The sequence below is a fragment of the Xyrauchen texanus genome, unplaced genomic scaffold (genome assembly GCF_025860055.1).
Source record: "Xyrauchen texanus isolate HMW12.3.18 unplaced genomic scaffold, RBS_HiC_50CHRs HiC_scaffold_191, whole genome shotgun sequence".
Lineage (NCBI taxonomy): Eukaryota > Metazoa > Chordata > Actinopteri > Cypriniformes > Catostomidae > Xyrauchen > Xyrauchen texanus.
The window spans coordinates 4,335-20,000 of NW_026266159.1; the positions used below are offsets into that span (position 1 = coordinate 4,335).

At 29.7% G+C, this 15,666-nt stretch overlaps 1 protein-coding gene across 1 annotated transcript in view; it reads left to right on the forward strand.

Moving 5' to 3' along the window:
* Nucleotides 1-1,974: 1,974 nt before the first annotated feature.
* The window catches only part of LOC127641845 (histidine-rich glycoprotein-like), a 15,837-nt gene continuing 2,145 nt past the window's right edge, over nt 1,975-15,666 (forward strand). Inside the window, exons 1-2 of the mRNA XM_052124660.1 lie at nt 1,975-2,074; nt 9,213-9,294. The gene's annotated coding sequence lies outside the window, so the exon portion shown is untranslated. The remainder of the gene's footprint in view (nt 2,075-9,212; nt 9,295-15,666) is intronic.

The window sequence follows — 15,666 nt, forward strand, 5'->3', positions numbered from 1 at the left end:
TAAGAAACAATATAGAACTATATTTCTATACAGAACACATTAGAGTTCATATGGAGGATTCAATGACGTAATAAGAAATATAGAATTATATTTCTATACAGAACTCATTAAACACGTCTCATTAGAGTTCATATGGAGGTTTCAATGATGTAAGAAACAATATAGAACTATATTTCTATACAGAACACATTAGAGTTCATATGGAGGATTCAGTGACGTAATAAGAAATATAGAACTATATTTCTATACAGAACTCATTAAACACGTCTCATTAGAGTTCATATGGAGGATTCAGTGATGTAAGAAACAATATAGAACTTTATTTCTATACAGAACTCATTAAACACATCTCATTAGAGTTCATATGGAGGTTTCAATGATGTAAGAAACAATATAGAACTATATTTCTATACAGAACTCATTAAACATCTCATTAGAGTTCACATGGAGGATTCAGTGATGTAAGAAACAATATAGAACTATATTTCTATACAGAACTCATTAAACACATCTCATTAGAGTTCAAATGGAGGATTCAGTGATGTAAGAAACAATATAGAACTATATTTCTATACAGAACTCATTAAACACATCTCATTAGAGTTCATATGGAGGATTCAGTGATGTGAGAAACAATATAGAACTATGTTTCTATACAGAACTCATTAAACACATCTCATTAGAGTTCATATGGAGGATTCAGTGATGTGAGAAACAATATAGAACTATGTTTCTATACAGAACTCATTAAACACATCTCATTAGAGTTCATATGGAGGATTCAGTGATGTGAGAAACAATAAAGAACTATATTTCTATACATAACTCATTAAACACATCTCATTAGAGTTCATATGGAGGTTTCAATGATGTAAGAAACAATATAGAACTATATTTCTATACAGAACACATTAGAGTTCATATGGAGGATTCAATGACGTAATAAGAAATATAGAATTATATTTCTATACAGAACTCATTAAACATCTCATTAGAGTTCACATGGAGGATTCAGTGATGTAAGAAACAATATAGAACTATATTTCTATACAGAACTCATTAAACACATCTCATTAGAGTTCAAATGGAGGATTCAGTGATGTAAGAAACAATATAGAACTATATTTCTATACAGAACTCATTAAACACATCTCATTAGAGTTCATATGGAGGATTCAGTGATGTAAGAAACAATATAGAACTATATTTCTATACAGAACTCATTAAACACATCTCATTAGAGTTCACATGGAGGATTCAGTGATGTAAGAAACAATATAGAACTATATTTCTATACAGAACTCATTAAACACATCTCATTAGAGTTCAAATGGAGGATTCAGTGATGTAAGAAACAATATAGAACTATATTTCTATACAGAACTCATTAAACACATCTCATTAGAGTTCATATGGAGGATTCAGTGATGTGAGAAACAATATAGAACTATGTTTCTATACAGAACTCATTAAACACATCTCATTAGAGTTCATATGGAGGATTCAGTGATGTGAGAAACAATATAGAACTATGTTTCTATACAGAACTCATTAAACACATCTCATTAGAGTTCATATGGAGGATTCAGTGATGTGAGAAACAATATAGAACTATGTTTCTATACAGAACTCATTAAACACATCTCATTAGAGTTCATATGGAGGATTCAGTGATGCAAGAAACAATATAGAACTATATTTCTATACAGAACGCATTAAACACATCTCATTAGAGTTCATATGGAGGATTCAGTGAAGCGAGAAACAATATAGAACTATATTTCTATACAGAACTCATTAAACACATCTCATTTGAGTTCATATGGAGGATTCAATGATGTGAGAAACAATATAGAACTATATTTCTATACAGAACTCATTAAACACGCCTTATTAGGAGTTCATATGGAGGATTCAGTGATGCAGAAACAATATAGAACTATATTTCTATACAGAACTCATTAAACACATCTCATTAGAGTTCATATGGAGGATTCAATGATGTAAGAAACAATATAGAACTATATTTCTATACAGAACTCATTAAACACATCTCATTAGAGTTCATATGGAGGTTTCAATGATGTAAGAAACAATATAGAACTATATTTCTATACAGAACACATTAGAGTTCATATGGAGGATTCAATGACGTAATAAGAAATATAGAACTATATTTCTATACAGAACTCATTAAACACATCTCATTAGAGTTCATATGGAGGATTCAATGACGTAATAAGAAATATAGAACTATATTTCTATACAGAACTCATTAAACACATCTCATTAGAGTTCATATGGAGGATTCAGTGATGTAAGAAACAATATAGAACTATATTTCTATACAGAACTCATTAAACACATCTCATTAGAGTTCATATGGAGGATTCAATGACGTAATAAGAAATATAGAACTATATTTCTATACAGAACTCATTAAACACGTCTCATTAGAGTTCATATGGAGGATTCAGTGATGTAAGTAACAATATAGAACTATATTTCTATACAGAACTCATTAAACACATCTCATTAGAGTTCATATGGAGGATTCAGTGATGTAAGAAACAATATAGAACTATATTTCTATACAGAACTCATTAAACACATCTCATTAGAGTTCATATGGAGGATTCAGTGATGTAAGAAACAATATAGAACTATATTTCTATACAGAACTCAGTAAACACATCTCATTAGAGTTCACATGGAGGATTCAGTGATGTAAGAAACATTATAGAACTATATTTCTATACAGAACTCATTAAACACATCTCATTAGAGTTCAAATGGAGGATTCAGTGATGTGAGAAACAATATAGAACTATGTTTCTATACAGAACTCATTAAACACATCTCATTAGAGTTCATATGGAGGATTCAGTGATGTGAGAAACAATATAGAACTATGTTTCTATACAGAACTCATTAAACACATCTCATTAGAGTTCATATGGAGGATTCAGTGATGTGAGAAACAATATAGAACTATGTTTCTATACAGAACTCATTAAACACATCTCATTAGAGTTCATATGGAGGATTCAGTGATGTGAGAAACAATATAGAACTATATTTCTATACAGAACTCATTAAACACATCTCATTAGAGTTCATATGGAGGATTCAGTGATGCGAGAAACAATATAGAACTATATTTCTATACAGAACGCATTAAACACATCTCATTAGAGTTCATATGGAGGATTCAGTGATGCGAGAAACAATATAGAACTATATTTCTATACAGAACTCATTAAACACATCTCATTTGAGTTCATATGGAGGATTCAATGATGCGAGAAACAATATAGAACTATATTTCTATACAGAACTCATTAAACACGTCTCATTAGAGTTCATATGGAGGATTCAGTGATGCGAGAAACAATATAGAACTATATTTCTATACAGAACTCATTAAACACATCTCATTAGAGTTCATATGGAGGATTCAATGATGTAAGAAACTATATAGAACTGTATTTCTATACAGAACTCATTAAACACATCTCATTAGAGTTCATATGGAGGTTTCAATGATGTAAGAAACAATATAGAACTATATTTCTATACAGAACACATTAGAGTTCATATGGAGGATTCAATGACGTAATAAGAAATATAGAATTATATTTCTATACAGAACTCATTAAACACGTCTCATTAGAGTTCATATGGAGGATTCAGTGATGTAAGAAACAATATAGAACTTTATTTCTATACAGAACTCATTAAACACATCTCATTAGAGTTCATATGGAGGTTTCAATGATGTAAGAAACAATATAGAACTATATTTCTATACAGAACTCATTAAACACATCTCATTAGAGTTCATATGGAGGATTCAATGATGTAAGAAACAATATAGAACTATATTTCTATACAGAACTCATTAAACACATCTCATTAGAGTTCATATGGAGGATTCAGTGATGTGAGAAACAATATAGAACTATATTTCTATACAGAACTCATTAAACACATCTCATTAGAGTTCATATGGAGGATTCAGTGACGTGAGAAACAATATAGAACTATATTTCTATACAGAACACATTAGAGTTCAAATGGAGGATTCAATGACGTAATAAGAAATATAGAACTATATTTCTATACAGAACTCATTAAACACATCTCATTTGAGTTCATATGGAGGATTCAGTGATGTGAGAAACAATATAGAACTATATTTCTATACAGAACTCATTAAACACATCTCATTAGAGTTCACATGGAGGATTCAGTCATGTAAGAACAATATAGAACTATATTTGTATACAGAACTCATTAAACACATCTCATTAGAGTTCATATGGAGGATTCAGTGATGTGAGAAACAATATAGAACTATATTTCTATACAGAACTCATTAAACACATCTCATTAGAGTTCATATGGAGGATTCAGTGACGTGAGAAACAATATAGAACTATATTTCTATACAGAACACATTAGAGTTCATATGGAGGATTCAATGACGTAATAAGAAATATAGAACTATATTTCTATACAGAACTCATTAAACACATCTCATTAGAGTTCATATGGAGGATTCAGTGATGTGAGAAACAATATAGAACTATATTTCTATACAGAACTCATTAAACACATCTCATTAGAGTTCACATGGAGGATTCAGTCATGTAAGAAACAATATAGAACTATATTTGTATACAGAACTCATTAAACACATCTCATTAGAGTTCACATGGAGGATTCAGTGATGTAAGAAACAATATAGAACTATATTTCTATACAGAACTCATTAAACACATCTCATTAGAGTTCATATGGAGGATTCAGTGATGTAAGAAACAATATAGAACTATATTTCTATACAGAACACATTAGAGTTCATATGGAGGATTCAATGACGTAATAAGAAATATAGAACTATATTTCTATACAGAACTCATTAAACACGTCTCATTAGAGTTCATATGGAGGATTCAGTGATGTAAGAAACAATATAGAACTATATTTCTATACAGAACTCATTAAACACATCTCATTAGAGTTCATATGGAGGATTCAGTGATGTAAGAAACAATATAGAACTATATTTCTATACAGAACTCATTAAACACATCTCATTAGAGTTCATATGGAGGATTCAATGACGTAATAAGAAATATAGAACTATATTTCTATACAGAACTCATTAAACACGTCTCATTAGAGTTCATATGGAGGATTCAGTGATATAAGAAACAATATAGAACTATATTTCTATACAGAACTCATTAAACACATCTCATTAGAGTTCATATGGAGGATTCAATGACGTAATAAGAAATATAGAACTATATTTCTATACAGAACTCATTAAACACATCTCATTAGAGTTCATATGGAGGATTCAGTGATGTGAGAAACAATATAGAACTATATTTCTATACAGAACTCATTAAACACATCTCATTAGAGTTCACATGGAGGATTCAGTCATGTAAGAAACAATATAGAACTATATTTGTATACAGAACTCATTAAACACATCTCATTAGAGTTCACATGGAGGATTCAGTGATGTAAGAAACAATATAGAACTATATTTCTATACAGAACTCATTAAACACATCTCATTAGAGTTCATATGGAGGATTCAGTGATGTAAGAAACAATATAGAACTATATTTCTATACAGAACACATTAGAGTTCATATGGAGGATTCAATGACGTAATAAGAAATATAGAACTATATTTCTATACAGAACTCATTAAACACGTCTCATTAGAGTTCATATGGAGGATTCAGTGATGTAAGAAACAATATAGAACTATATTTCTATACAGAACTCATTAAACACATCTCATTAGAGTTCATATGGAGGATTCAGTGATGTAAGAAACAATATAGAACTATATTTCTATACAGAACTCATTAAACACATCTCATTAGAGTTCATATGGAGGATTCAATGACGTAATAAGAAATATAGAACTATATTTCTATACAGAACTCATTAAACACGTCTCATTAGAGTTCATATGGAGGATTCAGTGATGTAAGAAACAATATAGAACTATATTTCTATACAGAACTCATTAAACACATCTCATTAGAGTTCATATGGAGGATTCAGTGATGCAGAAACAATATAGAACTATATTTCTATACAGAACTCATTAAACACATCTCATTAGAGTTCATATGGAGGATTCAATGATGTAAGAAACAATATAGAACTATATTTCTATACAGAACTCATTAAACACATCTCATTAGAGTTCATATGGAGGATTCAATGATGTAAGAAAAAATATAGAACTATATTTCTATACAGAACTCATTAAACACGCCTCATTAGAGTTCATATGGAGGATTCAGTGATGTAAGAAACAATATAGAACTATATTTCTATACAGAACTCATTAAACACATCTCATTAGAGTTCATATGGAGGATTCAGTGATGTAAGAAACAATATAGAACTATATTTCTATACAGAACTCATTAAACACATCTCATTAGAGTTCATATGGAGGATTCAGTGATGCGAGAAACAATATAGAACTATATTTCTATACAGAACTCATTAAACACATCTCATTAGAGTTCATATGGAGGATTCAATGATGTAAGAAACAATATAGAACTATATTTCTATACAGTACTCATTAAACACATCTCATTAGAGTTCATATGGAGGATTCAATGATGTAAGAAAAAATATAGAACTATATTTCTATACAGAACTCATTAAACCCATCTCATTAGAGTTCATATGGAGGTTTCAATGATGTAAGAAACAATATAGAACTATATTTCTATACAGAACACATTAGAGTTCATATGGAGGATTCAGTGACGTAATAAGAAATATAGAACTATATTTCTATACAGAACTCATTAAACACGTCTCATTAGAGTTCATATGGAGGATTCAGTGATGTAAGAAACAATATAGAACTTTATTTCTATACAGAACTCATTAAACACATCTCATTAGAGTTCATATGGAGTTTTCAATGATGTAAGAAACAATATAGAACTATATTTCTATACAGAACTCATTAAACATCTCATTAGAGTTCACATGGAGGATTCAGTGATGTAAGAAACAATATAGAACTATATTTCTATACAGAACTCATTAAACACATCTCATTAGAGTTCAAATGGAGGATTCAGTGATGTAAGAAACAATATAGAACTATATTTCTATACAGAACTCATTAAACACATCTCATTAGAGTTCATATGGAGGATTCAGTGATGTGAGAAACAATATAGAACTATGTTTCTATACAGAACTCATTAAACACATCTCATTAGAGTTCATATGGAGGATTCAGTGATGTGAGAAACAATATAGAACTATGTTTCTATACAGAACTCATTAAACACATCTCATTAGAGTTCATATGGAGGATTCAGTGATGTCAGAAACAATAAAGAACTATATTTCTATACATAACTCATTAAACACATCTCATTAGAGTTCATATGGAGGTTTCAATGATGTAAGAAACAATATAGAACTATATTTCTATACAGAACACATTAGAGTTCATATGGAGGATTCAATGACGTAATAAGAAATATAGAATTATATTTCTATACAGAACTCATTAAACACGTCTCATTAGAGTTCATATGGAGGTTTCAATGATGTAAGAAACAATATAGAACTATATTTCTATACAGAACACATTAGAGTTCATATGGAGGATTCAGTGACGTAATAAGAAATATAGAACTATATTTCTATACAGAACTCATTAAACACGTCTCATTAGAGTTCATATGGAGGATTCAGTGATGTAAGAAACAATATAGAACTTTATTTCTATACAGAACTCATTAAACACATCTCATTAGAGTTCATATGGAGGTTTCAATGATGTAAGAAACAATATAGAACTATATTTCTATACAGAACTCATTAAACATCTCATTAGAGTTCACATGGAGGATTCAGTGATGTAAGAAACAATATAGAACTATATTTCTATACAGAACTCATTAAACACATCTCATTAGAGTTCAAATGGAGGATTCAGTGATGTAAGAAACAATATAGAACTATATTTCTATACAGAACTCATTAAACACATCTCATTAGAGTTCATATGGAGGATTCAGTGATGTGAGAAACAATATAGAACTATGTTTCTATACAGAACTCATTAAACACATCTCATTAGAGTTCATATGGAGGATTCAGTGATGTGAGAAACAATATAGAACTATGTTTCTATACAGAACTCATTAAACACATCTCATTAGAGTTCATATGGAGGATTCAGTGATGTGAGAAACAATAAAGAACTATATTTCTATACATAACTCATTAAACACATCTCATTAGAGTTCATATGGAGGTTTCAATGATGTAAGAAACAATATAGAACTATATTTCTATACAGAACACATTAGAGTTCATATGGAGGATTCAATGACGTAATAAGAAATATAGAATTATATTTCTATACAGAACTCATTAAACACGTCTCATTAGAGTTCATATGGAGGATTCAATGATGTAAGAAACAATATAGAACTATATTTCTATACAGAACTCATTAAACACATCTCATTAGAGTTCATATGGAGGATTCAGTGATGTGAGAAACAATATAGAACTATATTTCTATACAGAACTCATTAAACACATCTCATTAGAGTTCATATGGAGGATTCAGTGATGTGAGAAACAATATAGAACTATATTTCTATACAGAACACATTAGAGTTCATATGGAGGATTCAATGACGTAATAAGAAATATAGAACTATATTTCTATACAGAACTCATTAAACACATCTCATTTGAGTTCATATGGAGGATTCAGTGATGTGAGAAACAATATAGAACTATATTTCTATACAGAACTCATTAAACACATCTCATTAGAGTTCACATGGAGGATTCAGTGATGTAAGAAACAATATAGAACTATATTTCTATACAGAACTCATTAAACACATCTCATTAGAGTTCAAATGGAGGATTCAGTGATGTAAGAAACAATATAGAACTATATTTCTATACAGAACTCATTAAACACATCTCATTAGAGTTCATATGGAGGATTCAGTGATGTGAGAAACAATATAGAACTATGTTTCTATACAGAACTCATTAAACACATCTCATTAGAGTTCATTTGGAGGATTCAGTGATGTGAGAAACAATATAGAACTATGTTTCTATACAGAACTCATTAAACACATCTCATTAGAGTTCATATGGAGGATTCAGTGATGTGAGAAACAATATAGAACTATATTTCTATACAGAACTCATTAAACACATCTCATTAGAGTTCATATGGAGGTTTCAATGATGTAAGAAACAATATAGAACTATATTTCTATACAGAACACATTAGAGTTCATATGGAGGATTCAATGACGTAATAAGAAATATAGGATTATATTTCTATACAGAACTCATTAAACACGTCTCATTAGAGTTCATATGGAGGATTCAGTGATGTAAGAAACAATATAGAACTTTATTTCTATACAGAACTCATTAAACACATCTCATTAGAGTTCATATGGAGGTTTCAATGATGTAAGAAACAATATAGAACTATATTTCTATACAGAACTCATTAAACACATCTCATTAGAGTTCATATGGAGGATTCAATGATGTAAGAAACAATATAGAACTATATTTCTATACAGAACTCATTAAACACATCTCATTAGAGTTCATATGGAGGATTCAGTGATGTGAGAAACAATATAGAACTATATTTCTATACAGAACTCATTAAACACATCTCATTAGAGTTCATATGGAGGATTCAGTGACGTGAGAAACAATATAGAACTATATTTCTATACAGAACACATTAGAGTTCATATGGAGGATTCAATGACGTAATAAGAAATATAGAACTATATTTCTATACAGAACTCATTAAACACATCTCATTTGAGATCATATGGAGGATTCAGTGATGTGAGAAACAATATAGAACTATATTTCTATACAGAACTCATTAAACACATCTCATTAGAGTTCACATGGAGGATTCAGTCATGTAAGAAACAATATAGAACTGTATTTCTATACAGAACTCATTAAACACATCTCATTAGAGTTCATATGGAGGTTTCAATGATGTAAGAAACAATATAGAACTATATTTCTATACAGAACACATTAGAGTTCATATGGAGGATTCAATGACGTAATAAGAAATATAGAATTATATTTCTATACAGAACTCATTAAACACGTCTCATTAGAGTTCATATGGAGGATTCAGTGATGTAAGAAACAATATAGAACTTTATTTCTATACAGAACTCATTAAACACATCTCATTAGAGTTCATATGGAGGTTTCAATGATGTAAGAAACAATATAGAACTATATTTCTATACAGAACTCATTAAACACATCTCATTAGAGTTCATATGGAGGATTCAGTGATGCGAGAAACAATATAGAACTATATTTCTATACAGAACTCATTAAACACATCTCATTTGAGTTCATATGGAGGATTCAATGATGCAGAAACAATATAGAACTATATTTCTATACAGAACTCATTAAACACGTCTCATTAGAGTTCATATGGAGGATTCAGTGATGCGAGAAACAATATAGAACTATATTTCTATACAGAACTCATTAAACACATCTCATTAGAGTTCATATGGAGGATTCAATGATGTAAGAAACTATATAGAACTGTATTTCTATACAGAACTCATTAAACACATCTCATTAGAGTTCATATGGAGGTTTCAATGATGTAAGAAACAATATAGAACTATATTTCTATACAGAACACATTAGAGTTCATATGGAGGATTCAATGACGTAATAAGAAATATAGAATTATATTTCTATACAGAACTCATTAAACACGTCTCATTAGAGTTCATATGGAGGATTCAGTGATGTAAGAAACAATATAGAACTTTATTTCTATACAGAACTCATTAAACACATCTCATTAGAGTTCATATGGAGGTTTCAATGATGTAAGAAACAATATAGAACTATATTTCTATACAGAACTCATTAAACACATCTCATTAGAGTTCATATGGAGGATTCAATGATGTAAGAAACAATATAGAACTATATTTCTATACAGAACTCATTAAACACATCTCATTAGAGTTCATATGGAGGATTCAGTGATGTGAGAAACAATATAGAACTATATTTCTATACAGAACTCATTAAACACATCTCATTAGAGTTCATATGGAGGATTCAGTGACGTGAGAAACAATATAGAACTATATTTCTATACAGAACACATTAGAGTTCAAATGGAGGATTCAATGACGTAATAAGAAATATAGAACTATATTTCTATACAGAACTCATTAAACACATCTCATTTGAGTTCATATGGAGGATTCAGTGATGTGAGAAACAATATAGAACTATATTTATATACAGAACTCATTAAACACATCTCATTAGAGTTCACATGGAGGATTCAGTCATGTAAGAACAATATAGAACTATATTTGTATACAGAACTCATTAAACACATCTCATTAGAGTTCATATGGAGGATTCAGTGATGTGAGAAACAATATAGAACTATATTTCTATACAGAACTCATTAAACACATCTCATTAGAGTTCATATGGAGGATTCAGTGACGTGAGAAACAATATAGAACTATATTTCTATACAGAACACATTAGAGTTCATATGGAGGATTCAATGACGTAATAAGAAATATAGAACTATATTTCTATACAGAACTCATTAAACACATCTCATTAGAGTTCATATGGAGGATTCAGTGATGTGAGAAACAATATAGAACTATATTTCTATACAGAACTCATTAAACACATCTCATTAGAGTTCACATGGAGGATTCAGTCATGTAAGAAACAATATAGAACTATATTTGTATACAGAACTCATTAAACACATCTCATTAGAGTTCACATGGAGGATTCAGTGATGTAAGAAACAATATAGAACTATATTTCTATACAGAACTCATTAAACACATCTCATTAGAGTTCATATGGAGGATTCAGTGATGTAAGAAACAATATAGAACTATATTTCTATACAGAACACATTAGAGTTCATATGGAGGATTCAATGACGTAATAAGAAATATAGAACTATATTTCTATACAGAACTCATTAAACACGCCTCATTAGAGTTCATATGGAGGATTCAGTGATGTAAGAAACAATATAGAACTATATTTCTATACAGAACTCATTAAACACATCTCATTAGAGTTCATATGGAGGATTCAGTGATGTAAGAAACAATATAGAACTATATTTCTATACAGAACTCATTAAACACATCTCATTAGAGTTCATATGGAGGATTCAATGACGTAATAAGAAATATAGAACTATATTTCTATACAGAACTCATTAAACACGCCTCATTAGAGTTCATATGGAGGATTCAGTGATGTGAGAAACAATATAGAACTATATTTCTATACAGAACTCATTAAACACATCTCATTAGAGTTCATATGGAGGATTCAGTGATGCGAGAAACAATATAGAACTATATTTCTATACAGAACTCATTAAACACATCTCATTAGAGTTCATATGGAGGATTCAATGATGTAAGAAACAATATAGAACTATATTTCTATACAGAACTCATTAAACACATCTCATTAGAGTTCATATGGAGGATTCAATGATGTAAGAAAAAATATAGAACTATATTTCTATACAGAACTCATTAAACACGTCTCATTAGAGTTCATATGGAGGATTCAGTGATGTAAGAAACAATATAGAACTATATTTCTATACAGAACTCATTAAACACATCTCATTAGAGTTCATATGGAGGATTCAGTGATGTAAGAAACAATATAGAACTATATTTCTATACAGAACTCATTAAACACATCTCATTAGAGTTCATATGGAGGATTCAGTGATGCGAGAAACAATATAGAACTATATTTCTATACAGAACTCATTAAACCCATCTCATTAGAGTTCATATGGAGGTTTCAATGATGTAAGAAACAATATAGAACTATATTTCTATACAGAACACATTAGAGTTCATATGGAGGATTCAGTGACGTAATAAGAAATATAGAACTATATTTCTATACAGAACTCATTAAACACGTCTCATTAGAGTTCATATGGAGGATTCAGTGATGTAAGAAACAATATAGAACTTTATTTCTATACAGAACTCATTAAACACATCTCATTAGAGTTCATATGGAGGTTTCAATGATGTAAGAAACAATATAGAACTATATTTCTATACAGAACTCATTAAACATCTCATTAGAGTTCACATGGAGGATTCAGTGATGTAAGAAACAATATAGAACTATATTTCTATACAGAACTCATTAAACACATCTCATTAGAGTTCAAATGGAGGATTCAGTGATGTAAGAAACAATATAGAACTATATTTCTATACAGAACTCATTAAACACATCTCATTAGAGTTCATATGGAGGATTCAGTGATGTGAGAAACAATATAGAACTATGTTTCTATACAGAACTCATTAAACACATCTCATTAGAGTTCATATGGAGGATTCAGTGATGTGAGAAACAATACAGAACTATGTTTCTATACAGAACTCATTAAACACATCTCATTAGAGTTCATATGGAGGATTCAGTGATGTGAGAAACAATAAAGAACTATATTTCTATACATAACTCATTAAACACATCTCATTAGAGTTCATATGGAGGTTTCAATGATGTAAGAAACAATATAGAACTATATTTCTATACAGAACACATTAGAGTTCATATGGAGGATTCAATGACGTAATAAGAAATATAGAATTATATTTCTATACAGAACCTCATTAAACACGCCTCATTAGAGTTCATATGGAGGATTCAGTGATGTAAGAAACAATATAGAACTTTATTTCTATACAGAACTCATTAAACACATCTCATTAGAGTTCATATGGAGGTTTCAATGATGTAAGAAACAATATAGAACTATATTTCTATACAGAACTCATTAAACACATCTCATTAGAGTTCATATGGAGGATTCAATGATGTAAGAAACAATATAGAACTATATTTCTATACAGAACTCATTAAACACATCTCATTAGAGTTCATATGGAGGATTCAGTGATGTGAGAAACAATATAGAACTATATTTCTATACAGAACTCATTAAACACATCTCATTAGAGTTCATATGGAGGATTCAGTGACGTGAGAAACAATATAGAACTATATTTCTATACAGAACACATTAGAGTTCATATGGAGGATTCAATGACGTAATAAGAAATATAGAACTATATTTCTATACAGAACTCATTAAACACATCTCATTTGAGTTCATATGGAGGATTCAGTGATGTGAGAAACAATATAGAACTATATTTCTATACAGAACTCATTAAACACATCTCATTAGAGTTCACATGGAGGATTCAGTCATGTAAGAAACAATATAGAACTATATTTGTATACAGAACTCATTAAACACATCTCATTAGAGTTCATATGGAGGATTCAGTGATGTAAGAAACAATATAGAACTATATTTCTATACAGAACTCATTAGACACATCTCATTAGAGTTCATATGGAGGATTCAGTGATGTAAGAAACAATATAGAACTATATTTCTATACAGAACTCATTAAACACATCTCATTAGAGTTCATATGGAGGTTTCAATGATGTAAGAAACAATATAGAACTATATTTCTATACAGAACACATTAGAGTTCATATGGAGGATTCAGTGACGTAATAAGAAATATAGAACTATATTTCTATACAGAACTCATTAAACACGCCTCATTAGAGTTCATATGGAGGATTCAGTGATGTAAGAAACAATATAGAACTTTATTTCTATACAGAACTCATTAAACACATCTCATTAGAGTTCATATGGAGGTTTCAATGATGTAAGAAACAATATAGAACTATATTTCTATACAGAACTCATTAAACACATCTCATTAGAGTTCACATGGAGGATTCAGTGATGTAAGAAACAATATAGAACTATATTTCTATACAGAACTCATTAAACACATCTCATTAGAGTTCAAATGGAGGATTCAGTGATGTAAGAAACAATATAGAACTATATTTCTATACAGAACTCATTAAACACATCTCATTAGAGTTCATATGGAGGATTCAGTGATGTGAGAAACAATATAGAACTATGTTTCTATACAGAACTCATTAAACACATCTCATTAGAGTTCATTTGGAGGATTCAGTGATGTGAGAAACAATATAGAACTGTTTCTATACAGAACTCATTAAACACATCTCATTAGAGTTCATATGGAGGATTCAGTGATGTGAGAAACAATATAGAACTATATTTCTATACAGAACTCATTAAACACATCTCATTAGAGTTCATATGGAGGTTTCAATGATGTAAGAAACAATATAGAACTATATTTCTATACAGAACACATTAGAGTTCATATGGAGGATTCAATGACGTAATAAGAAATATAGGATTATATTTCTATACAGAACTCATTAAACACGCCTCATTAGAGTTCATATGGAGGATTCAGTGATGTAAGAAACAATATAGAACTTTATTTCTATACAGAACTCATTAAACACATCTCATTAGAGTTCATATGGAGGTTTCAATGATGTAAGAAACAATATAGAACTATATTTCTATACAGAACTCATTAAACACATCTCATT